The sequence below is a fragment of the Bubalus bubalis genome, chromosome 4 (assembly GCF_019923935.1).
Source record: "Bubalus bubalis isolate 160015118507 breed Murrah chromosome 4, NDDB_SH_1, whole genome shotgun sequence".
NCBI classification, from domain to species: Eukaryota; Metazoa; Chordata; class Mammalia; order Artiodactyla; family Bovidae; genus Bubalus; species Bubalus bubalis.
The window spans coordinates 51,600,939-51,625,914 of record NC_059160.1 but is presented as its reverse complement, the minus strand read 5'-3'; the positions used below and the strand labels follow the sequence as shown (position 1 = coordinate 51,625,914).

Here is a 24,976-nt window from a genome sequence, read left to right as displayed (position 1 = left end):
TCATACACATTAGACTAAAAATTAGATGTTGTCAGACTTTCAGATGTGACCGAAGACCTGAGTACTAGTAACACATACACCACAACTAGTGGGTGTGGAAACTGCACAACCACTTTGGAAAACAATGTGGTCTGATCTACTAAAACTGAAGACACGTACGTACCACATATCAACAATTCCACACCTAAATCCATACCCTGAAGCAACTCTTGCTTTGTACACAGAAGACACATAAAAAAATATCCTTAGCAACATTTTCACATTAGCAAAAAAAGGAAAGAAAAAACTAGAATTAACACAATAAAAGATAAATTGTGGGATATTCACACAATGCAATCTATGAAGGAGGGGATTATAAGCAAGCACAAATTTCAAGAGAATGGTTATATTTGTGAAAGTAGTACAAAAACCACACAGGGAGCTCCAAAGGTAGTGGTTATATTTTTAAGGCTGGGTAGTAGATACCTAAATGTTTATTATTGTTCTTTAGTTCAGTTCAGTCACTCAGTTGTATCTGACTCTTTGTGACCCCATGGACTGCAGCACGCCAGGCTTCCCTGTTCATTACCAACTCGCGGAGCTTGCTCAAACTCATGTCCATTGAGTCGCTGATGCTATCCAACCATCTCATCCTCTATCAATCCCTTCTCCTGCCTTCAATCTTTCCCAGCATCAGGGTCTTTTCCAATAAGGCAGTTTTTCACATCAGGTAGCCAAAGTACTGGAGTTTCAGCTTCAGCATCAGTCCTTCCAATGAATATTCAGGACTGATTTCCTTTAGGATTGACTGGTTTGATCTCCCTGCCATCCAAGGGACTCTCAAGAGTCTTCTCCAACACCACAGTTCAAAAGCATCAATTCTTCAGTGCTCAGCTTTCTTTATAGTCCAACTCTCACATCCATACCTGACTACTGTATGGATGTAGTACATAGCTACATCCAAAAACCATAGCTTTGACGAGACAGACCTTTGTTGGCAAGTAATGTCTCTACTTTTTGATATGCTGTCTAGGCTAGTCATAGCTTTTCTCCCAAGGAGCAAGCGTCTTTTAATTTCATGGCTACAGTCACCATCTGCAGTGATTTTGGAGCCACATAAAATAAAGTCTGTTACTGTTTCCACTGTTTCCCCATCTATTTGCCATAAAGTGATGGGACCAGATTTAATGATCTTAGTTTTCTGAATGTTGAGCTTTAAGCCAACTTTTTCACTCTCCTCTTTCACTTTCATCAAGAGGCTCTTTAGTTCTTCTTCACTTTCTGCCATAAGGGTAATGTCAATTGCATAACTAAGGTTATTGATATTTCTCCAAGCAATCTTGATTCCAGCTTGTGCTTCACCCAGCCTGGCATTTCTCATGATGTACTCTGCATATAAGTTAAATAAGCAGGGTGACAATATACAGCCTTGAATCCTCCTTTCCCGATTTGGAACCAGTCTGTTGTTCCATGTCCGGTTCTAACTGTTGCTTCTTGACCTGCATACAGGTTTCTCATCTCTTTTAAGAATTTTCCACAGTTTGTTGTGATCCACACAATCAAAGGCTTTGGCCTAGTCAGTAAAGCAGAAGTAGATGTTTTTCTGGAACTCTCTTGCTTTTTCGATGATCCAGTGGATGTTGGCAATTTGATCTCTGGTTCCTTTGCCTTTTCTAAAACCAGCTTGAACACCTAGAAGTTCACGGTTCACGTACTGTTGAAGCCTGGCTTGGAGAATTTTGACCATTTCTTTGCTAATGTGTGAGACTGGTGCAATAGTGCAGTAGTGCAGTAGTCTGAACATTCTTTGGCATTGCCCTTCTTGGGATTGGAAAGAAAACTGATCTTTTCCAGTACTGTGGCCTCTGAGTTTTCAAAATTTGCTGGCATATTGAGTGCAGCACTTTGACAGCATCATCTTTCAGGATTTGGAATAGCTCCACTGGAATTCCATCACCTCCACTAGCTTTGTTCGTAGTGATGCTTTCTAAGGCCCACTTGACTTCACATTCCAGGATGTCTGGTTCTAGGTGGGTGATCACACCATCATGGTTATCTGAGTCATGAAGGTCTTTTTTGTATAGTTCTTCTGTGTATTCTTGCCACCTCTTCTCAATATCTTCTGTTTCTGTTAGGTCCATACCATTTCTGTCCTTTATTGTGCCCATCTTTGCATGAAATGTTCCCTTGGTGTCTCTAATTTTCTTGAAGCGGTCTCTAGTCTTTCCCAGTCTATTGTTTTCCTCTATTTCTTTGCATTGATCACCGAGGAAGGCTTTCTTATCTCTCCTTGCTATTCTTTGGAACTCTGCATTCAAATGTAACATTTTGATTATTTGGCATGTGTGCTTCGGTCTGAATGATTCTGTGATGGATTTTATTACTCCCCATTATTGCTTCCCTCCTGTAAGAGGACTGTCATCTCTGCCTGTTGCCAAATTACCTACAGGGAGTATGTGAAGATTACACTGCCTCATCTCTACTGACATCAAGTGTGGGCAGACGACTCAGGAAGCAACAACATCTACAAACAGAAGCAGTTCAACTCTGCCTTCTTTTCCCTCCGACATGGGAACGACATGTCCAAGGTTCAGACTGGGTCCTGGGACAAAGATAACACCCAGAGCTGCAGGTACTGAAGCTCATCTGCAGCAACCTACGGGCAACATGTAGGAGGAGAGAAAGAAAGCTTTGCTGCTGAAAGCCACCGAGGGTTCAGGATTGTTTACTACCACAGCAAGATTTAATGAAAACTAAACTCAAAAGCAGGCATCTTAAAAAAGAATCTGACCCAAATATTCCCATCTATTTTAGTTTAATAGAGTCTCTCTGATATACTGAGCATGTAAGGATTCCATCTATGGTTAAAGAGCTTTAAAAGTGTTTTCCAAACATTTAGATCTCGTTAACCACATTTCCCCTCAAATTTTATCAAGTTAACAATGATTTTTCCTTTAAAATATAAATGCACATTTTAACACCAAACAAGTAGAAAGGACAGACTCTTAGACTAAAAGCCTTTCCATCGAATACATTTAGATTTATTAAGAACTCACTCCTTGCTTCCAGTGGAACCTCTGTCATGGGCCAACATTAATCAGAGAGTTGTGTTAGGGAATCACTGACTTAAAGGAAAACAAACTAATATCAGACAGTCCTGACTAATTCAACTGCAGTTACAAAAATAATAATAATGTTAAAATTGCTTGTTTTTAAAAGTTAAGAAAAAGAACTGTATGTGTGCTGATTTACTAAATCAGTATCTTGGAGAAAATCTGCCCATTGTGCTGGAGGAGGCAATCTGTTCCTTTGTAAAGGTTAAATAATACACTTGAAAAATTCATCAGAGCAGCTGAGTTAGCAGACTTATGTCACGCCTCATTACTAAGAAAGGCAATAAATGGAAGTTTAATACTTAATCTTCCCATTAGAACAAAAAGATGAAAGTAGACAAAAATCTCAAAACTTGTCACAGCACTGTCACACACATATATTCACACCAAATGACCTAGAAGTCAAGGCAGATTATGGTTATTATGTATTCTTAGTTTTGCCACTCTCCAAGTGTGCATTCTGCTTTTCACTTCCTCTGAATATATGTATTCTGCATCTCTGTTTGTTAGAAGATGCAGATAGTCACCAAACAGGATGTATTATGTGGTCAGTTAAGTCAGATTTCAGAAACATCATGCCAGACAAAATGAGACCTTAGCTGATGTTGTACAAATTATTTTCTTATTAAAAAAAATTTTTTGGCACATTTTTTTCAACGATACCCAGTAAGTACTGACTTGTTTCACTGGATAGCAGGTTCACAAAGAAGGATTATATCTATTTATAATAATTTGCTTTTTTGCAGCACCCAAACAGCAGGCTGCCTTCATGGCTGATCCGTTTTCTTTCACTATTTCCATTTAAAGAATAAAACCTATGTAAACATAAATCCTCATTGATTTCAATGATTACTATTTCCATTTAAGCAAAAACTATTTTTAAAACTCTCAATAGTCTTTTCGATACCCAGTTTGGTCACTTGAATTCCTTAGCTTCTCCATTTCTTATCCCCAAACTCCATTTTCCTGAAGAATTGACCATCAAATCACTTTTCTCAACACATATCCCAGACAGCTCTTAAACAATCCCGCCTTTGGTTTTCTCATGTTCACTCTGATGCCAGCTTTCTGCTGTCCTACCATAAACTCACTGTCAAACCCTTCTTCCTGGAGAACACATCAGAACCCACAGGTCACCCTAGTCCCAAGCATGGCTATCACAGCCTTGACTACTAAATCATACTGAAGAGCTCTATTCCTCATGTGAGCTAGTCCAACAGCTACTACTAAAATCAAATCTCATTAAAAAAAATTTTTTTGGGGGGCAGTGCTATCAGCATGCAGGATCTTGTTTCTGTACCAGGGATCGAATCCAGGCCCCCTGCATTAGGGGTGTGGAGTTTTAACCACTGGACTGCCAGGAAAGGCCCATCATTTCTCATTTTAAACCCTTTGATTTCACTATTCTCATCCACAGGGGTCCCTACATGCTGATTTGGGGTTCCTAATTGTTTCAAACTAATTTTTTCTACTCAATTTCCTAAATCAGCTAAATTATTATCTCTTATTCTTCTTTAAGCTTTCTCTATTCAACCAAATTTCTTTTATTCAGTTGTCCCTATACTTTCTACTAACTGTTCCTAATGTTCTGGAACTTTGGCCTCATTCGAAAGGTCACCATAAAAATTGACCACCTCAGAGAAATCTACCTAAATTAATGTAGAGTTCAGGGTAAAGACAGGAAAAAAAAAACACAGTCAAAATTAAATGTCCAAAACAGTAAACAATCTTCCTATCATGTACAGTTTTAAAAGAATTTTTTAAAAATAAAAGGTATCCATTTGGTTTCCCATTGCCAATTCCTACAGGGCAAAGAGAACATCTTCTTTTTCTGATGATACTTGCTATATCACTTGACCCTCAAAAGTTAAAAATAAATATGGCAATGAAAAAGAAGTCTCCAGAACACCAAATGTACCAATATTACTGCTGCTTGGCAGAGGTATATATAATTCATAGTATCCAGTTGGTTTTTCCAGTAGTCACGTATGGATGTGAGAGTTGGTTAATAAAAGAAGGCTAAGCACCAAAGAATCAATGCTTTCAAATTGTGGTGTTGGAGAAAAGTATTGAGATTCCCTTAGACAGCAAGGAGATCAAACCAGTCAGTCCTAAAGGAAATCAACCCTGAATGTTCACTGGAAGGACCGATGCTGAAGCTGAAGCTTCAATACTTTGTCCACCTGATACAAAGAACTGACTCACTGGAAAAGACCCAGATGCTGGGAAAGACTGAAGGCAAGACGAGAAGGGGATGACAGAGGATGAAATGTTTGGATGGCATCACTGACTCAATGGACAGAGTTTGAGCAAACTCTGGGACACAGTGAAGGACACTGAAGCCTGGCATGCTCCAGTCTATGGGGCTGCAAAAAGTCAGGCACAACCTACGGAGGGAACCACACGACTAGGAAAAAAACAAATGTATGGATCTGTTTTTTGCCCATTTCCTGCAGTTAACCAAGGAAAAGGAACAACCCCAAGGCAACGATTCTAAACAACAAAGGTGCGTCCAGTCAGTAACTATCCCATAAACTCCATGTGGTGTAAGTCTCAAACTGGTCCAAACAATAGCAATCCACATTATCTTATCTCACGATTTCTAACAATGTTCAGGGCATTTAAAGTACTTGGAAATTGAAATATAAAACATGCTACCTCACAAATACTGTCCTCCCTGATGAAAAGGCTCACCTCTAAAGTAGAATGAAGTATCTCTCCCCAACTCCTTTTTTGTTTTGGCTCAAATGCAGAGTTAGCTCCTAAAAAAAAAAAAAAAAAAAAAAGAGAGAGTTTTTTTATTTAAACTGAAAACTGTCTACTTAAAGTGAATTTAAGCATTCACACAGGTTTCATTTATGTAATAGGTAGTGATGTCAAACTTTATTGATTTGGCAGTCCTGAGAGTCGCTAACAAACACAAAAGCTTGAGAAATCATGGGAATGATTCAGCTCCTGCTATCCAAAAGCTAGCTGATTCCATAAAACAGTCAGTCATTCTAAGGCTACCCACAGATAGAAAAAAGTAACAAAGTTTCTACAGGCCTAAAAGACAGCTAAACATTTGTAAAGAATTTGAGTCCAGAGAAACAACCAGTGGGTATAATAAATCCTCTGTATAATAAATCCTCAATACACTTCAAATAATTTTTCAAAGGAAACCAGACCCAGACAAGTGATTTTGTTTTCAGAATCACAACCCTCAATCCTACTTAAAAAAAAAAAAGTCACTTTTAAAAGAATGCTTTTTTTGGAAGAAGGATACATCAAAGACAAGCCAATGAATCAACTAAAACAAAATCCACAGTGGAACCATTTCTGCTTATTGAGAAAATGTTGACAGAATAAATAGAGTGTGCATCCAAAGAACAAAGTGTATTGCATAAACAAAACAGTCTATTCTATCAACTGCCAACAGTTAGATTATATTTAGCCCTACCAAACCAACTGAAAAGTGAAAAACAAATCATTTTACTAGATATTTTGGTTAGATTAATAACAATACATAAATATTTTTATAATATGGTAACTGCAGCCATGAAATTAAAAGACTTGCTCTTTGGAAGAAAAGCTATGACAAACCTAGACAGTGTTTTAAAAAGCAGAAACATCACTTAACCAACAAATATCTATAGTCAAAGCTATGGTTTTTCCATTAGTCATGTATCGACTTGAGAGCTGGACCATAAACAAGGCTGAGTGCCAAAGAATTGATGCTTCCGAATTGTGGTGCTGGAAAAGACTCTTGAGAGTCCCTTGGACAGCAAGGAGATCAAACCAGTCAATCCTAAAGGAAATCAACCCCGAATATTCATTGGAAGAACTGATGCTGAAGCTGAAGCTCTAATTTGAAGCCAACTCAATGGAAAAGACCCTGATCCTGGGAAAGATTGAGGGGAGGATGAGAAGGGGACAGCAGAGGATGAGATGGTTGGATGGCATCACTGACTCAATGGACAAGAGTTTGAGCAAACTCTGAGAGATAGTGAAGGACAGGGAAGCCTGGCATGCTGTAGTCCAGGGGGGCCTCAAAGAGTCGGACTTAACAACAATAATACAGGTAGTAGACAATAATCAGAAATATCAGTACTACTGTTTGAAATAATTCAGTTAATGGTCAAATAACAAAGTTAAAGCACAGAATTCTGTTTTGAAGTAGAGAAACTGCTTTTAAGCAACAAAAAAAGTATATTTCTCCCACTTTAAAACATTTCTTACATGTATCTTATTAAAAAAAAAACTACCAATTAATGATGCTCTTGCAATTAACTTGCAATTGACATTCATTAATTTCCTGCACACTATGGCTAAGAACAGGCTTCAAAGGTAGCTCAGTGGTAAAGACTCCACCTGCCAAAGCAGGCAATGCAGGTTCAGTCCCTGGGTAGGAAGATCAACTACAGTAAGAAATGACAACTCGCTCCAGTATTCTTGCTTGGAAAATTCCATGGACAGAGGAGCTTGGTAGGCTACAGTTCATGGGGTCGCAGAGTTGGACATGACTGAGTAACTGAGCACACATTGCTAAGAGCGTCACCTTATCAATCATCCCTAGAGAAAATCACATAAAACTTTACTTAAAAATTATACTACAGAAAGCCTTGCTACTGAAAACTGGCATTGTTCTTTTTCTTTAATAAAGATTGAGCCACCCTTTAGACTTCCCTGGTGGGCCAGTGGTTAGGACTCCCAGCTCCCACTCCAGGCCACCCACGTTCAATCCTTGGTCTCCTGGTTGAAGAACTGGGATCCCACAAGCCACATGGCCAAAAAAACAAAACAAAACAAAGACTGAGCCACCCTTTTACCTTACTTCAGCAACAGGAAACTTAACAGCCACATCTGAAACTCAAATTTATGATCAATTTATTCACCTTAATACTTTGGCCACCTCATGCGAAGAGTTGACTCACTGGAAAAGACCCTGATGCTGGGAGGGATTGGGGGCAGGAGGAGAAGGGGACGACAGAGGATGAGATGGCTAGATGGCATCACCGACTCAATGGACATGAGTTTGAGTGAACTCCGGGAGTTGGTGATGGTCAGGGAGGCCTGGTGTGCTGCGATTCATGGGGTCGCAAAGAGTTGGACACCACTGAGTGACTGAACTGAACTGAACTGAATGTTACATTCTTAGTTTTATTTTCTCCTGTACTGCCTTCATCACTTTTTTTTAAAACCAGTACTTCTTGTAGCTGTTTTTATAAAGTGACTCAACACCTTTGTGTAAAAGGTAGTGTACATGAGAATGAAACATAAATAACACATTTCCTTACTGGTTTTCTCTGGCATTCATAAATCTGAAATACTTAAATATAGATACTAGGTAACATAATAGGATAAGATGAACTCCAGCATTTCAAATGAGGAGAAATTATTATTCAGAACTCTCTAGAGTATACTTCCATATTTTAGCCTTAATACATCCTTATACTCTTAAAGAGAATTCAGTTTGAAAAATCCGAACACAGTTCTGCAGACAACTTAAAGATATGTTTTATTCTTTGCATAATTAAACTCAAAGCTGAATATAAAATCTTCCAGAATTGTAAAGTACAGAAAAGATAATCACGTGTCAAACAAAAATCTTCTAAGAAAAGACAAAGGGAAACATGATATGCCACGGGTAAGGTTAACATTTTTCTTTCTTTGAAGACCAAGACTGCCCCATCATTTTCACGGTGATTCCATTCCCAGTATTTACTCAGAGCACTTCTGGTCCTCTAGGGACCCTGGTTCCTTCCCCCATCCCAGAGGTGAAGTGGCACATTACACCCAGACGAGCAGGCCACAGTAAATTATTCTACCTTCCACTAGGTGATGGAACAGGACAGCCCCCACATTGATCTAGCATCACCTTCCCTCCCTGGGACACCTTCACCATGGCATCACCCAGGGAGATGAGCCAATCTTCCATGTTCCCAAACTGGACTTTCGCTCAATACTGCTCCCTGGTACATGGTGATGTGAAGCTCACTCAAGCACACAAACTCACGGCAAGAGACTCTTCACAGAAAAGGTGAACCACAGGTACACGGTGTTACATTAGTCAACTATTTTGGCATCAACCTCAAAGAATGATCTAACTCTTTCAGTATCTGTACTCTCTGTAACCATGTCTCTACCCTTTGGTCAGGGCTGCATACTTTCTTGTTCAAATACCACTTAAAAAAAAAAAAAAAAGGAGCCCAAAGGCTTTAAGTCCAACTTGGAGTTCAAACTAAAACTATCCTCAGGTAGTTAAAATAACCTGACTACCTTTCTTTCTCAGCTCATTTGAAATGGTGTTTCTGATGTCCACTGGCACATATTCTGTTTTTCACAGAATATGTGTTAAATTAAAAAAAAAGGGGGGGGGGTGGAGAAGCCCAAAGGACAAACAAGAATTATTTTAGAAACCCACCATCCAGAGATAATCACTGATGATATAATAGTATATATGATAACTTTGCTATATTTTTTCTATATATACATATATGTTTAAATCAAAAATACACTCATATTATAACACTGTTTGGCATCCTGCTTTTGCATTTTGTAAAATATCAAAAGACTTTCTTATCAGTATTCTACAAAGTTATTTTTAACAGCTACTTATAATTTCCTCTTTCTAAAACTCTCAGGGGCTCTAAAATTTATTTTTCCTACTTTATCCCCCTCCACAGTTTCCCAACAGGAACACGACTAAAAGGCAATAGTCTTCATTCATTAACACATCCTTAACAGCTTCCACGAAATGAACATTCTGCTGTATTCGTAGAAGTGATTTCATTTATATTTTATATTGTTAGATGATCGTGGATACATAACTGCATCTACCCCACCAAGCTCCAAGGCAGGGCCAGGGTGCCACCAAGTCCATGGTGTGTCTCTCCCATGATCCATCACATATAATTCAAAATGGACTTTCCCTCAATAATTCAAAATGATAATAACTCCAAACAAAGTAAGAGTCATAACAAGCTGTGACTTTTCCTAGAAAGACCATCTCATTGTTTCTTTAAAGACTACAAAATATTAACAGATGGCCAACAGGCAACAACATATTCAGTTCAGTTCAGTTCAGTCGCTCAGTCGTGTCCGACTCTTTGCGACCCCATGAATCGCAGCACAGCAGGCCTCCCTGTCCATCACCAACTCCCAGAGTTCACTCAGACTCACGTCCATCGAGTCAGTGATGCCATCCAGCCATCTCATCCTCTGTTGTCCCCTTCTCCTCCTGCCCCCAATCCCTCCCAGCATCAGAGTCTTTTCCAATGAGTCAACTCTTCGCATGAGGTGGCCAAAGTACTGGAGTTTCAGCTTTATCATCATTCCCTCCAAAGAAATCCCAGGGCTGATCTCCTTCAGAATGGACTGGTTGGATCTCCTTGCAGTCCAAGGGACTCTCAAGAGTCTTCTCCAACACCACAGTTCAAAAGCATCAATTCTTCAGCACTCAGCTTTCTTCACAGTCCAACTCTCACATCCATACACGACCACAGGAAAAACCATAGCCTTGACTCGACGGACCTTTGTTGGCAAAGTAATGTCTCTACTTTTGAGTATGCTATCTAGGTTGGTCATAACTTTTCTTCCAAGGAGTAAGCGTCTTTTAATTTCATGGCTGCAGTCACCATCTGCAGTGATTCTGGAGCCCAAAAAAATAAAGTCTGACACTGTTTCCACTGTTTCCCCATCTGTTTGCCATGAAGTGATGGGACCAGATGCCATCTGGTCTTCGTTTTCTGAATGTTGAGCTTTAAGCCAACTTTTTCACTCTCCACTTTCACCTTCATCAAGAGCCTTTTTAGTTCCTCTTCACTTTCTGCCATAAGGGTGGTGTCATCTGCATATCTGAGGTTATTGATATTTCTCCCGGCAATCTTGATTCCAGCTTGTGCTTCTTCCAGCCCAGCATTTCTCATGATGTACTCTGCATAGAAGTTAAATAAGCAGGGGGAAAATACACAGGCTTGATGTACTCCTTTTCCTATTTGGAACCAATCTGTTGTTCCATGTCCAGTTCTAACTGTTGCTTCCTGACCTGCATACAAATTTCTCAAGAGGCAGGTCAGGTGGTCTGGTATTCCCCTCTCTTTCAGAATTTTCCACAGTTTATTGTGATCCACACAGTCAAAGGCTTTGGCATAATCAATAAAGCAGAAAAAATGTTTTTCTGGAACTCTCTTGCTTTTTCCATGATCCAGCGGATGTTGGCAATTTGGTCTCTGGTTCCTCTGCCTTTTCTAAAACCAGCTTGAACATCAGGAAGTTCAGGGTTCACATATTGCTGAAGCCTGGCTTGGAGCATTTTGAGCATTACTTTATAACATATTAGGGAGATGCAAATCAAAACCACAAGGAAGTATCATTTCACACTGGTCAGAATGGCCACCATCAAAAAGTCTAAAAATAATAAACGCTGAAGAGGGTGTGCAGAAAAGTGAAGCCTCCTACAGTGTTTTGTTGTTGTTGTTTTTTGTGGGAATGTAAATTGGTGCAGTCACTATGGAAAATAATATGGAGGTTCCTTAAAAAGAACTAAAAATAGAGTTACCATACGATCTAGCAGTCTCACTCCTGAGTATAATATCCAGACTATATGAAAATTCTAACTCACCTCAGTGTTCATAGCAGTACTATTTATAATAGCCAAGACATGGAAACAACCTAAATGTTCACTGACAGATTAATGGATATTATTCAATGATGAATGTAATAAAAAGAAAGAAAGAATGCCATTTGCAGCAACACGGATGGACCTAGAGATTATACTGAGTGAAGTAAGTCAGAGAAAAACAAACATATGATATCACTATATGTGGAATCTTAAAAAATAATACAAATGAATCTGTAAACAAAGCAGAAACAGACTCACAATCATAGAAAACAAGCACATGGTTACCAAAGGGGAAGGGAGGGAGGGGAAGTGATAAACTAGAAGTATGAGATTAACAGATACAAACCACTATACATAAAACAGATAAGCCACAAGGACCTACTATTTAGCACAGGAAACTATATTCAATATCTTGTAATAACCTATAATGGAAAATAATTGAGATATATATATACATATAAAAAATTACAAAACATTATTTAAATGTTTTTGTGTTTTTGGTGCCCCTCACTAATGCTCAACCACATGCTTGTGTGTGTGCTTAGTCGCTCAGTCGTGATCAGCTCTTTGCGACCCCATGTACTGCAGCCCGCCAGGCTCCTCTGTCCGTGGGGATTCTCCAGGCAAGAATACCGGAGTGGGTTGCCATGTCCTTCTCCAGAGGATCTTCCTGACCCAGGAATCAAACCCAGGTCTCCCGCATTACAGGCACATTCTTCACCATCTGAGTCACCAGGGAAGCAAGACTGTCTATTAAGCACTGCCCCCAGAGATTGAGGAAAGAATAGGCTTTTTTCCAAGGAACAATATGAGTTTAAATTCAGATGATAAAATCTATGCATAATCAAAATCTCAGACTTGAATACACAGATTTCAGTCTAACACATTTTGAAAGGGACAATATTAACTGCTTGTTCAAAGTTGTATTATTCACGTGGAATCACTGGCAAATGCTTTATGCCATGTTTGAAACTGTACAAAGCTTCCTGAGATATTTGGCATGCTTTCATTAGATGAATAAACTGATAACATGATTTGCATTGCATGGTTTTATGAGGAAATTTCAAGTGACTTATTCAGCAAATCTTCACACTTCAATTAAGAGAGATGATTTGCTTGCAAAAAATTAAATGTGAAGAAGTGTCAACACACTAAGGATACTGACAGTGGCTAAGAGGTTGGCCTCCAAAGTCAAACTTTGTTGTTGTTGTTTAGTCAGTAAGTGGTGTCTCTTTTTCAACCCCCTGGACTGCAGCCCACTAGGCTTCTCTGTCCATGGGATTTCCCAGGCAAGAATACTGAAGTGGGTTGCCATTTCTTCCTCCAGGGCATCTTCTCAACCCAGGCTGGCATTGAACCCACGTGTACTGCATTGCAGGAGGATTTTTTACAACTGAGCCACCAGGGAAACCCTGGTTTGGGTTAAATTCTGACTTTCACTAGCTATGGGACTTATGCCTCTATTCCTCAGTTTCTTCAAGGTAAAAATATCTCCTCCACACGTTACTGTGAAGATTAAGTACTTTACTACATGTAATATGCGTAGAACAGTGTATTGAGTCTTCAATAAATATTAGCTAGTTATCATCATCATTACTCATCATTGTTACTCTACACTTTTTATAAAGGACTCATAATCTAACTTTCTACCTCTTTCTCCCCATAATTAGGAATATACCACTTACACATTGTTATATTAAACCCCTGCCTTATAATTTTGAGATCAACTGTTTTGTTTCAACTTTCTCTAAAAAGTCAACTGAAGTTTAATATTTACATTTTGTACACTGTCCTCATCCTACTTTTTATTAAACTGCCAGCATGCTATAAAATATTATATATCTATAATGACTAGTATATACAGAGACCAGATGGTACATATTATAGATACTGAACAACACAGGTCTTCGGGAAACCACAATCTCCTAAAAGAAAAAAAGAAAATGAAACCTGGAATAGGAAGTAGCTCTAATCCTGTTGCTAAATTTAAATATCACATCTAATGTACATTTTTACTTCTAAAAAGATATCTAAGTAACATTTTTATAATTTACAAATAAAACAAACAACCTTAAACCATCACTGTAAGGTTCATTCTAGATTACAGGACTAAGCCTGCTCAACCAGAGCAAGAAATATTCCAAAGAATCCATCATGAGTTTGCCTGGGGTTATTCTGAAACCCACAATTCAGAAATAACAGACAAGAATTTTCCGACTTTTCTTTTTCCAAGAGTACTAGAATGTTACCATAAAAATTCTTTGTTTGTTATGTAAAAGATAGAGGAAAGCGGCACATAAAATGAAGCAAGGAGGCCAGGCTTTGGACTCCGGTTGCTGCTGCTGCTGCTAAGTCTGTTCAGTCGTGTCCGTCTCTGTGTGACCCCATAGACGGAAGCCCGCCAGGCTCCGCCATCCCTGGGATTCTCCAGGCAAGAACGCTGGAGTGGGTTGCCATTTCCTTCTCCAATGCATGAAAGTGAAAAGGGAAAGTGAAGTCGCTCAGTCGTGTCCGACTCTTCGCGACCCCATGGACTGCAGCCTACCAGGCTCCTCCGTCCATGGAATTTTCCAGGCAAGAGTACTGGAGTGGGGTGCCATCGCCTTCTCCATTGGACTCTGGTACTACCTGTTAATTTTGCTTTCTTGATCATAGATATGACAGTCTGCTTAAAATCCCAGGAGAATACACTGGCTAATAATGAAAAAGATTTTTCTCCACTAAATGTTGGCCTTATTACCTTCCTATACTGTTTATTTGTACCTTACCAGGAATATGAATAGCTTATCAAAAAGCCACTCTTGAACTAAAAAAAAAACAAACAAAAATACACTTCTTCAAAGAACTAGTCAGGGATTTCCCTGGCAGTTCAGTGGTTAGAACTTCATGCGTTCAGTGCAAGGGGCGCAGGTTCAATCCCTGGTCTGGGACCTAAGATCCTGAAAGACGTATGGCATGGCCAGAAAAAAAAAAAAAAGAACTAGAGTCTAATCCATACGTCCTACAAAATATTTCAAAACTTAAACCCAAAAGAAAGGAGAACAATCACTCATTCTTTAGAACAGGGGTTCCCAACCTCTGGGATCTAATACCTGATAATCTGAGTGGAGCTGATATAGTAATAATAGAAATAAAGTAAACAATAAATGTAATGCACTTGAATCATCCCAAAACCACCCCCACCCCATCCCCGATCTGTGGAAAAACTGTCTTCCACAAAACCAGTCCATGGTGCCAAAAAGGCTGGGGACCTTCTGCTAAGACAACAAAACCACTGAAAGCAAAAAGAGACTTCGTTGGTATGTACTTGTGTAATCTTTTCTGAAAACCTAGGAGATAGACATGTTCATACACCATAGCTCAGGAAACTGAGTCTCAGAGAGGTTAAGTAATATGCCCAAGTTATAAAGTAAAATAAAGAGCCTGGAAAATCCCATGGACGGAGGGGCCTGGTGGGCTGCAGTCCATGGGGTCGCGAAGAGTTGGACACGACTGAGCGACTTCACTTTCCCTTTTCACTTTCATGCACTGGAGAAGGAAATGGCAACCCACTCCAGTGTTCTTGCCTGGAGAATCCCAGGGATGGGGGAGCCTGGTGGGCTGCCGTCTATGGGGTCGCACAGAGTCGGACACGACTGAAGCGACTTAGCAGCAGCAACAGGCTTCCCTGCTGGCTCAGTGCTAAAGACTCTACCTGCCCATGCAGGAGACATGGGTTCAATCCCTGATTCGGGAAGATTCCACATTCTGAGAAGCAATTAAGCCCATGGGCGGCAACTACTGAGCCTGTGCTCTGGAGCCCGCATGACGCAACTACTGAACCCTGCGCACCGAGAGCCTGTGCTCTGCAACAAGGGAGTATCCTCGGCTCTCTGCAACTAGAGAAAGCCTGCGCAGCAATGAAGCCCCAGCATAGCCAAAAATAAACAAATACATAAATATTTTTAAAATAAATAAAGACACAGGACTCAAATTCACAACTTTCGAACCAGCTAACGATAAAGAAGAAATGACAGGCACCGCCCGTACAGCAGTGGGAGTGGTCAGAGATGAGGAATACAGAACCAAGGCCTGCTAGCGCTTCCTCCCAAGTCCACTCATGCCCAGCACTGGATGGATTAACTGGATTCAAGCTCTCTTTGAACACAATTGATGGCTCAGGAATGGAAACAGCTTCTTCCCATGTCTCACTCCCTAATTCACAAGTACATTATCTTGTCTTACTCAATAAACAAGCAGTTACTGAAGACCCAGAAATGTAATCATACCATAAATTGACCATTTTTAAGTGCCACACTCCAGTATTCTTGCCTGGAGAAATCCATGGACAGAGGAACCTGATTAGCTACAGTCCATAGGGTTGCAAAGAGTCAGACACTTAAAAGTGCTATAAAAGATAGTGTAAAAGAGGATATTTATATCTTTTAATATCTGCCCCTCAAATGCGCTTGGTTTACAGTAATTGCACTTACTTATATGAAGTTCAGTTGCCTTTTACTAGTCTGTGAACTCTTGATACAAAATTCTGTATATTCCCCACTTGTTTAGTCCCTAAGTCGTGTCTGACTCTTGTGCAACACCATGGACTGTAGCCCTCCAGGCTCTACTATCCATGGGATTTTTCAGGCAAGAATACTGGAGTGGGTGGCCATTTCCTCCTCCAGGGTATCTTTCCCAATCAACCTGTGTTGCCTGCATTGGCAGGCAGATTCTTTACCACTGAGCCACCAGGAAGCCCCATTCAGTATTACGTAGGTGGCGTCCACTAAAAATGTTAAAAGGAGCGAAAGAAACGATTATGAGTTGAACCTTAAATAACAAGTAAGAGTTAGAGAGATGGGAAAAAAGAGGGGAAAGTGCATTCTTACAAGGTGGCTGGTAACCAGGCAGACATCCTGGGGAAATGAACAGGCAGGTCAGAGCAGAAGATCCACATCATCAACAGCAAAAACGGTAAACCGAAGACGTGGAATTCCCTTCCAGGGGGTTAGGATTTCCTTTTCTGAATTAAGCTGATTTGTTTTTAAACATTTATTTTAATGCAGGAGAATTCTGTGTTTAAATTAAACCCGACGTGAAACCCCACTATATTGATAGAAAACAGGTACTCTGAAGCCCCACTCAGTCCCCACCTTATCTGACTTGAGAAGATTCCAAAGGACCTCCTTGGACCACAATCTGAAAAACCCTGGGTTAGAAAAATGTCTGGAAGCACAGATGCCAAAGGGCTCAGAGCACTGACCTCTGGGTTGGCCTAGGCTGGGGAACATAGTAAGGAGGGACTTGAAGTAATATTTTCACTTTTTAAATCTTGCATATTTTTATATTATTTGAACTGTTGTTTATATTGAGCACTTTTTACTTTCTAGACTTTAAAAATAAATAAGACACCACTGCTCTAAAAAAAGCATTTTTTAATGGTTCAATTTCTTCAAGTGGATTGCTACATTTTAATGAATCACTTACTTATAATTGCAGGATACTTTTTAAACTAAATTACATCGCAATGAAAATGAACATCTCTGTGCATAAGACTTTCCCATATTTAGAATGATTTGCTTAGGACAAATTTATACAAGTTAATGGTTTCCATCTAAGTTCTGTAATACATGGCTTAACATAAGACTCTCTAGAACATAAAAAAATATAAAATTCAATGAGTATTTTTTAAATGCCATTCTACAGTAGCAAAATTTTGATTCCAGCATTCATGATTAAGATACATAAAATCTAATCTATCAAACTAATCAGCAAAGTTTCCACATTTTGAAAAATGTATTAAAGAGAAATCTGAAACAGAACTTGAAAGCGCTCTACCTTTCATGAATTTTTCATAACTTCTCTTGCCACTTATCAAAACCATACACTGAAAGAATCTCTCTTCACAGTTGGGTTTCACAATCTAATTCTGTGAAGTCACAGTACTGTGACAGTATTCTCTGGCAACAAACTAACATCATTACATTCTTATTTGGAAGTTCTATGGGGTATAAGGATGTTCTATTTTTACTTCTAAGATCAAAATCTAATTTGTGTTGCCTCTCCATTAAGCTCCTATGATTGATACATCTTGACCTAATTTACTCTCTTGTTTCCAGCCATCTTTATAAAACTACCTTTTGGTGAGGGCTCAGAGAATGCCTGTCTCTGTTCAAACAAAATATAAAGGGTTGCTAGATTGCCCCTGCCTGTGAAGAATCGGTTAATGCTCTGTACTCCCTGGAAGGTGGAACCCCAAAGTCAGAAAGTGTGTGGTTCTTTTTCTTATCTCTATTACTGTTTTAATACAGCATAAGAGTACTTTTTACTAAATAATCTTTTAAATAAGTCAATGGGGTTCCATCACTAAGGTTTCCAACTGGGCAAAAAGAATTTCTAATAACCCCTTTTTCTTTTTTCCAAAAGCAAGGATTGCTAGACGTCAAGGTCATTCATACTAATATGTAAAAGTTCTAAAAGCAAGGATGGCTAGAAAAATCAAGGTCATTTCTACTACTATGTGACAGTTCTAATTTTAAGGGTATTCAGACTCTATCAGCAAAGATATGCTTAGTCCCTGCCGGGCACAGGGCACTATGTTTCTGTGTGAACAAGACAGAAAAAGATCTGCTCTCATGGGCCTCTCTCTCTTGCTGCAAAGGCATGTTTGTAAACCACAAATCTTTATGAAATGAGAAGTTCCAATTTCAAAAACAGAAATATGCTTTAGAAGAAAGAGACTGGAACCAGATTTTGGAATACCTGTCAAGTCCAAGGAAGGTGGCGTTTATGTTTGAATAAAGGAAACCTAGGTATTCATAGGGATCCTTAGAAAATATTAATTTATGCAGGCACTAAAACTTTTGGATGGCTTCTCATTTCCTTTAAGAGAAATCCAAAATCTTTAAAAGAAAATCTTGAAAAGGGTAACTAAATCTTGCGTCATCATCCCCACCTACCCAAGATCTTGGGTTGTGGTCACACTGCACTTGTTTCCTCTGTTGTACGGATTTTCAAACTTTTATACACTGTCGTTTACTAAAGTATCAATATATGACACATTTATTTTTTATTTTATTTCTTTTTAAAAACATGCAGGTCACAACCACTGAACTGATTTTATAATCTCCTGGTCAGTGCTTAGGTACTGCAGTTTGAAAAATAGCACTTTAGCATATACCACACTCTCTCTCGAGCTTCCCAGGTAGCACTAGTGGTAAAGAACACACCTGCCAATGCAGGAAATGCAGGAGACACGGGTTTGATCCCTGGGCCCCGAAGATCCCCTGGACGAGGGCATGGCAACCCACTCCAGTATTCTTGCCTGGAGAATCCCATGGACAGAGTAGTCTGCTGGGGTTTTATAGTCCATGGGGTCTATACATGGGGTCAGACACAACTGAAGCAACTTAGCACACATGCACACTCTCTCTCTCACTTCTAGGCCTTTCCATGCATTCTTTTCTGTCTGTAACATTCTTGGTCATCCTCACTGTTTCCTTTTTTCTGGCTACTTCCTATTCTACTTTGTGACCTGAGCTCATAAACATCACTTCCCTGACCCTCTGGGATTAGTTCTCTGTCTTCTGTGTTCCTAATACTCCATGCTTTCTAATGTTCATTAAGCTTTACTGTAATTGTACATGGCCTGTCTTTCTAAATGGCAACCCACTCCAGTACTCTTGCCTGGAAAATCCCATGGACGGAGAATTCCGGTAGGTTACAGTCCATGGGGTTGCAAAGAGTCGGACAAGACTGAGCAACGTCACTTTCACTTTGTCTTTCTAAGATGTAAATCCCATGAGCATCAGGACCCATTCTTGTTCATTGCCGAATCCTGAGAGCCACACCCAGTGCCTGCTACAGATTAGGCCCTCAATCAATGTTTGAGGAGTAAAACAAGTGAGGAAATGGACTTGAATAATCTATATGTTAATATTTAACCACATGATGAAATGAGCACCCACTTAAAAACTGTTAAAAGGTTTAGCTAGTTCCAAGGAAAATATATGCTCAGTTCCAACTGTATAAATGGTGATTAGGCTCCTAAGCTAGCCTGCAAAATACTATTACCCCCACACACACTTAACTGATGAGAGGACAGCTGCTTATTTCCCTCTCTGCCAGGACAACAGAACTTTCACTCCTCTAAGTAGGAGAAAACAGGATTAAAGGGGCACTTTGCTTTCTCCCTATTTTATCAGTTAGTTCCTTCTAGAGCAAAGTGGACTTCCCTGGTGGCTCAAACGGTAAAGAGTACGCCTACAATGCAGTAAACCCAGGTTCAATCCCTGGGTCAAGAAGATCCTCCAGAGAAGGAAATGGCAACCCACTCCAGTACTCTTGCCTGGAAAATCCCATGGACAGAGGAGCGTGGTAGGCTACAGTCCATGGGGTCTCAAAGAGTCAGACATGACTGAGAACTTCACTTCACTCCTTAGAGCAAAGTGACTTAGCTAATGGCTGAGATGAGATTAGACAGCTAGTGGGAAGCTGCAGTATAGCACATGGAGCTCAGATCTGTGATAACCTAGAGGGTTGGGATGGGGATGGGGGAGGAAGATTCAAGAGGGAGGTGATATATGTATTCGTATAGCTGATTCACTTTGTTGTACGGCAGAAACTAATACATCATTGTAAAGCAATTATACTCCAATAAAAAAATAATACATGAGAAATAAAAGAATAAAGGTCAATATTCCAGATAGGCCCCACCCCTGAGCTCTCACTGGTTCTTGAATCTATCTGTCTTCAAGAAGAGAAAGTTTTCCTTTACCTTCCAAATCCTATGAGGAAATGTTTCTGAGACAGGGCTTTCTGTACCTGCAGGAGAGACCTGCAGTTTTTTAGGTGCTAGACAATCATCCGGGCAGATAAAGCAAGAAGGAACACAGTAAATATGAGTCTAAGCTAAACTCTCCAAACCAGCTTTACCAGAAATGAAAATTGAACTGTATTTTTATAGTACTATAATTCTCACCTGGCTTCATGAATCTGACCTCAATCTGCAAAGTCGGGAGACAGAAGAGATGTAATCAGGAATAGTAACTACAGTCATCCCAGTCTGATTCCTGGGTCCCAGGAGAACAGCAACATACAGGAGCAGGGTGGGACAAAAGGGAAGGGAATGGCATGAAAGCTAAGGTTTCTTCCTTCCACTTCTCCTTTCGAATTTTTCTTGGGCAAAAATGACTAAACAAGTTGAATCTATCTTTGTATACTACAACCTTCCCTTCCAAATTTTCATTCTTGCTTCTCTTTTCTCATCTTCCAAATCCCCTTATGCTGCCCGAAGATCTTCATTTTCAACACCCACACTTCTAGAAACAAGCAAATTTTTCTCAAACCTCCAAAATGTTCCTTGAGCCCATACCACTAACCTCTCCCCTCCCTCTTCACACCAGAACTCCCACTTTCTCAGTGCAGCTGATCAGCAGGAAGGCAATCTGACTAAATCCATTCACATTAAGATAAAAGAACTGACAGTCCTAGCTTTTAAACCCTCCTAGAAATACATCTGGGCTTCCCCTGGGGGCTTAGCAGTAAAGAATCTGCCTCCAATGAAGGCTCAATCCCTGGGTCAGGAAGATTTCCTGGAGAAGGGAAGGGCAACCCACTCCAGTATTCTTGCCTGGGAAATCCCATGGACACAGGAGCCTGGCAGGCTACAGTCCATGGTGTCACAAGAGTCGAACATGAAGTACTGACTAAACCACCACCACCAGAGATACATATATGTTTTATTTTATACACACATACATTTTTAAGCTATAGACATCTAACCACAGTAATTTCAGAGAAAAGATGAGGGGTGTCTAAATTTGCCCTAAACGAGTCAGGTCTGCTCTGACCAGCTTTCCCAAAGATCATGTCCCCAAAGCTGTTCCCACATTTTCCCCAACTTTCAGTCCTTGCTGCTGCTGCTGCTAAGTCACTTCAGTCGCGTCCGACTCTGTGTGACCCCACAGACAGCAGCCCACCAGGCTCCCCCGTCCCTGGGATTCTCCAGGCAAGAACACTGGAGTGGGTTGCCATTTCCTTCTTTACTTCAGTCCTTAAGAGACACTAAAAACCCAAGAGGACAGAGAAAGCCAACTTGAGAAAGCATCTATAGCTACAGGATTCTTATTCATTGATTGGGCAAGTCAATGACAATCAACATTAGATTGGATAGGTTATACTTTAAGTATATTTGATAATCATTCCGTTAGGTAAAACAAAAACATTCACTCAGGTTATATATTGCAATTATTGCCTCATTCTACTAATGAGGTCAACGAGGCATAACGGGGTTAAATAACATTCCCATTGTTTAAAGTTCAGTAGTTGAAGAACAGGATGGATAGCTCTTCAAGCACTTCGAATAGGTTGTTTATACATTAATTCCACTTGAAAATCTTTAATTTTATTTTCCATAACGTTTCTGAAATTTGATAGTATACTTTAGAACAGTCATATTAGAGTAAAAGGAAAATGACTTGAATTCCTGGGAGGCAAAATCATGTCTTTTTCAGGGGTTTTTGTAAGAAAGACCTAAGCCTGAAATTAAACTTGTGTGCACTCAGAAAAAAAAAAAAAACACAAAAATAGGCAAAGTAGCGTTCATTCAGCTCTAAGTAGTTCTTAACTTCAGCGCCATGAAAAACACTTATTTGCCACCCAAATAAGAATAGAGCTATAATAAAGATTACACAAACTGAGGAGGATAATAAGATCTTTCACTTTGCCTGAGAGATATGTGAAATTTTAATTGAGGAATTAGTGTTTGCTGTTTTTTATTAGTTTGCTTAGCTAGCCACCAAAATAAATTACTTGAAATTAAAGTGATTAACAGGAACTTTTCAAACCGAGCATAGAATGTATGAAAATGCTAACTGGGTGTGGTCTCCCTTGCCTTTGGTCATGAACACACTTTTTGTGACTTTTCTCAAAATTCCAGAAAAGGTAAAAGGTCAGTAAGATTCCCAAGAAATGACAGGTTATTCAGAAAGACTGAAACAGCATTTATTTACCTCCCCCAAGTACGAGCATTATGTTGCTTGGTATGGAGTTGTTTGGTTTTTCAGGCAGTGCTAGCCCCCCAAACCTAGAATTTTTAACACATAATTCAACAATAAAAAGACAAATAACCCAATTAAGATATGGGCAAAAGATATGAACAGACATTTCTCCAAAGCATATATGTAAGTGGCCAATAAGCAAATGAAAAGACACACGACATATTTAGCCATAAAAAACGCAAATTAACACTACTTTATTCCCACTAGAATGTCTATAATAAAAACTAGTAAATAGTCAATAACAAGTGGTGAGAACGTGGAGGAATTGGAACCCTCATACACCGTTTGATGAGAAAGTAAAACGGTGCAGCTACTCTGGAAAAGTTTGACAGTTTCTTAAAAGTTAAATATATAGACCCAAAACAATGGAAGTCATATGTCCACCTAAAAACTTGTACACAAATGTTCACAGCAGCATTATTTACAATGACCAAAAACTAGAAACATCCTTAATGGCCATTAACTGAAAACCAGTAAACTGTGATAATGTGGTACACTCATCCAACGGACTATTATCCAGCCATAAACAAGAGTTAAGCACCGATGAATTCCACACGTGGATAAACCTTGAAAACATTATGCTATGTGAAGGAAGCCAGACACTAAAAGCCACATAAAGTATGATTCCATTTATATGAAATTTCCACAACAGTCAAATCCTTAGAGACAGAAAGATTAGTGGTTGCCAGGGGGTGGGATAAGAGGGAATGAGGAGTGACTGATAATGGTACAGGGTTTCATTCTGGGGTGATGAAAATATTCTGTACAGTGGTGACAGTTGCAAAACTTGGTGAAAATACTAAAGACCGTGCTTGAAAAGGATGGATTTTATGGTGTGTGAAGTATATCTCAATTTTTTTTAAAAAAATTGTTCATTTACGGAAAGAAATTACATACACATGTAAAGTACCTACAAGTGTATTACATACATATACGTAATCTCTAAAAATCAACGTTTGGGTTTTTTTTAATTGAGCTATATTTCACATATATAAAGAGAGAAATGAAAGAACACGGTGACACGGAGCAACTGTGAGCCCTGAAGCCGTGGATCTGGGGTGTGCCCCAGTCCGCCTCGCAGCGTCCCCATCCTGCTCGCCTTCACCCATCACTCAGCCCCCACCCGCCGTCTGGTCCAGTGTCAGGGCCGGGGACTACCCACCGCGGCTGCCCGGCTCCGCGGCGGGCGCCCAGGGCCGGCCAGCCCTCCCGCCCAAGGTGGGGCAGCCGCGGCGGGCCGGGCTCGGGCGCGGCGGGCCGGGCTCGGGCGCTGCCTGCGGGCCCGGAGGGGATACGGAGCTTCGGGCCGGCCCCGCCGCTCCCCCTGCCCGGCCTCCCCACGTCCTGGCCGCGAGTCTCAAGCCCGTCGCCGCCGCACCTCCCTCCAGTACCTGGGATGCGCCCGAACCCGGCGCCGCGGCCAAAGCCGAGACTTTCCCTCCATATCACCTGCCCGGGAGCGCGGTGCAAGGAGAGGGACCTCGCCTCCTCAGACGCGACCAAGGAACCGGCACCAGGGCACGGAAGGGGAATTCACCTAGTCCCCCGGGCGGCGGCTGAGGCAGCTGCCCAGCGCCCGCAGCTCCTTCCTCTCGCGCGCCTCCTCGCGCCGTCCCGGCCCGGAGCTGACAGCCCCGGAGCCGGCGCCCGCGGCCCGCTGGCTCCCGGCCGCCCACCCCGCCCCCGCGCGGCCGCCCCGCGCACGCGCAGCGGCGCCTGAGCCCGAGGGGAAGCGAGAACCTGGTGATGTGGCCGCGGGGGTGGCGACCTGCAGCGCCAGCGCCACCCAGTCCTAGACCCTTGGCTGCACCCTGACCGACGCGCTCCGGGAACCCGATCGAGCAGAGCAAAAGGGTAATCTTCATGGGAGCCTACTCAGCAGAGAAGGGCTGTGGCCTTCCTTGTTCGCCAGCCCACTCCATCCCCGTAGCCCTACTGCTCCCACCGCCCCACATCCACATCTCTGGCTGCTCCTTGGTCCTAACGCTCAAATTTATGACTCATGACTTCTATTCTCAAGCTGGGAGCCTCCTGGTTGGCTGGCTTCGTGTTTTCTTCTCTCGCGGAGACTGGGATTTAAACTGCGCAGAATGGTCCAAGTTTGATCCTAGGCAGGAAAGAAGGGGATTGACCCCCAAATGGGATAAGATTAGGGCAGGTCCCAGCAGTGGGAGAGTGGTGTTCAAAGCAAAGTGCATGGACCCAGTGGAGGTGGCTGGAATGCCAGACTTCAAATTTGCTCA

At 40.9% G+C, this 24,976-nt stretch overlaps 1 protein-coding gene across 14 annotated transcripts in view; it reads right to left on the bottom strand.

Annotated features, from left to right (window-relative positions):
- The window catches only part of SLC41A2 (solute carrier family 41 member 2), a 149,200-nt gene extending 124,516 nt beyond the window's left edge, over positions 1-24,684 (bottom strand). For 2 of the 14 annotated variants that reach the window (XM_044941408.2, XM_044941406.2), the window contains exons 1-2: positions 24,474-24,684; positions 5,787-5,854 (exon numbers count right to left, since the gene is read on the bottom strand). The gene's annotated coding sequence lies outside the window, so the exon portion shown is untranslated. Of the gene's footprint in view, positions 1-5,786; positions 5,855-24,124; positions 24,425-24,473 lie in introns of those variants that run through there. The other 12 variants (XM_025283601.3, XM_025283598.3, XM_025283597.3 and 9 more) reach the window with 9 other exon arrangements.
- Positions 24,685-24,976: the final 292 nt, after the last annotated feature.